The sequence below is a fragment of the Oratosquilla oratoria genome, chromosome 17 (assembly GCF_046742065.1).
Source record: "Oratosquilla oratoria isolate Oo_2021 chromosome 17, ASM4674206v1, whole genome shotgun sequence".
Lineage (NCBI taxonomy): Eukaryota > Metazoa > Arthropoda > Malacostraca > Stomatopoda > Squillidae > Oratosquilla > Oratosquilla oratoria.
Window position 1 is genome coordinate 34399746 of NC_134793.1, and position 2500 is coordinate 34402245.

Here is a 2500-nt window from a genome sequence, read left to right on the forward strand (position 1 = left end):
ATTGGCAAGTAAATTCCTAAATAATTATTAGATAAATTTCATATCGCTTTTGTATATTTCATCGTATTTCAGAATATGTAGTAGAACTTTATAAGTTAGGTCCCAGTCCTGGTTTTTTTTTTTTTTTTTTTTTTTTTTTTTTTTTTTTTTTTTTTTTTTTTTTTTTTTTTTTTTTTTTTTTTTTTTTTTTTTACTGCTTTCATGAACACGTCTGTCATTTTGATATATTCGTCTTTCTGTAGCGATTTGAAAACCCTTTGAGTCACCAAACAATTTTACTCACTTGAAGGAAACCCATGTAGACGTCAAAAGGATCTTTGTGTGGATATTTCATTACGAAGTAACATTTCATTAATTTTTTTTTTTTTTTTTTTTTTTTATGTTGGATTGTCTAGTTAGTTTTCCATAATGGGCTAGACAGCGAGACGCGTTTCACGTAAATATGTCGATTTTATATAACCCCCTGGTCTAGCTGGACTAGTACTCAGGGTATAGGTGACTATAGAGTTCACGGCTAACCCCGTCATGGTGCAGGCTAGCAGTGGGGATCCCCCCAAGAACTGTAACTTTATTATCCTTATCGCTCTTCTCGTAAACGAAGATTATGTTTCCTCATACCACAGATAAGCTTCCAAGAAGTCGGCTCCATCCTCAGACCTTCCCCCCACTCACCCACCTTGAGACGCTTCGCTATACATTCAACGTTTCTTAACCTTTGCTGACCTCAAAAGGGACCCCCGTAGTAGTCAGGGCTAGGAAGTGTAGCACTTCCTGGACTCTGGTTAACGTATGATTCCTGGAAGGAGAAAGAGAAGTGCGGTGAAGTGCCGCCCTCAAAAGGGACTCCCGTAGTAGTCAGGGCTAGGCAGTGTAGCACTTCCTGGACTCTGGTTAACGTATGATTCCTGGAAGGAGAAAGGGAAGTGCGGTGAAGTTCCAACATATTTCCAGAACTTCTCGCCACTTCCTCAAATTTTTACTTCAACGCCTCCAAAGGATGCCAACACACAAGATTAAGAGACCCTAGCCTAAGCTCAGAAAATATCTCTCTATCTATACACTAATGAGTTTTTCCCCCCTATAAGGGAGGTAGCCAAGTCAGATGTATGCATCCACTCCCACCCATTCCACTCCCATCCACCACTCCCATTTCTTGGAACCTTGCTGAAAATGTAAATAAATAAAAAGAAAGACAATGAAAGATCATTAACCACGTCTTCTTGTTTTTTGGAGTGTTTATCATTATCAAATGGTTCTCAACGAAGATGATATGGTTCTCTCGATAACCACGTCGCCCTCTTAGTCTCGTTTCACACGTATCGACTTTTCGCCGTGCGCCGTCCACGACACGACGTCGTGCTCTCAAATAACCATGAGTGTCTATGAACGCTTTCACACGCGGTCGTGATATGTAAGAGCACCCGAAGACATCCCATAATTACTTGAGAGCACGACGTCGTGTCGTGAACGGCGCACGGCATAAAGTCGGGAAAAGGCGTCCCGAAGCCCGCAGTGCCTTTCCAAGGTCACCAGAACCTAACTTCATGTCGAAGAAGCTGAGGAGCCTACGCCAGGAAGCGCTGAGTAGCCGCGGTCGAAGCCGCCAAATTTGTCCTATGCATCTGAACCGTTAAGGCAAGTAACAGTCGTTGCTAGGAATCGGAGTGCGGGATTCGAACACACGAATGTGTTCTTAACATTTCATCCCTGCACTGCCCTCAACCCCCTTTCACTCCACTGCAACCTTTGCCCTGAGTGCCAGGATCATTGACGAGGAGGCACGTAGGTGTGATGCATTGACTCTCAAAGACATAAATTCACCAACAGTGGCTGGCGCCCATCCATCTCCGCTGAAGTTTGTTCGTCCACGGGATCATGAGTACGCGTAGATTAACATGTACTTAAATTCGCGCCGTCCATGCGGCTCGAAATTTTAATCCTTTTCAAAACGGCGGCGTATGCCAGGTCACGGATTTCGCTCTCTGTGACATCGCTAGGGGATTTTATTCGCCCAAGGAAGTGGCGTGGTCGTCGATGATGTGAAGGATGTGCCTGAAGCCTTCAAAAGAGAGAGACAGAGAGAGAGAGAGAGAGAGAGAGAGGGGGGGGGAAGGAGAGAGAGAGAGAGAGAGAGAGAGAGAGAGAGAGAGAGAGAGAGAGAGAGAGAGAGAGAGAGAGAGAGAGAGAGAGAGAGAGAGAGAGAGAGAGAGAGAGAGAGAGAGAGAGAGAGAGAGAGAGAGAGAGAGAGAAAGAGAGGGAGACGGAGAGAGAGAGAGAGAGAGAGAGAGAGAGAGAGAGAGAGAGAGAGAGAGAGAGAGAGAGAGAGAGAGAGAGAGAGAGAGAGAGAGAGAGACGTGGAAAAGAAACAACTCCAATAAAGGGTCACCATCCCTACAAGAGAGAGAGAGTGGGGGGGAGGGAAAGGGAGAGGAAGAGGGAGAGGGAGAAGAAGAGAGAGAGAGAGATGGAGGGGGAGGGAGAGGGATAGGGAGAGTGAGAG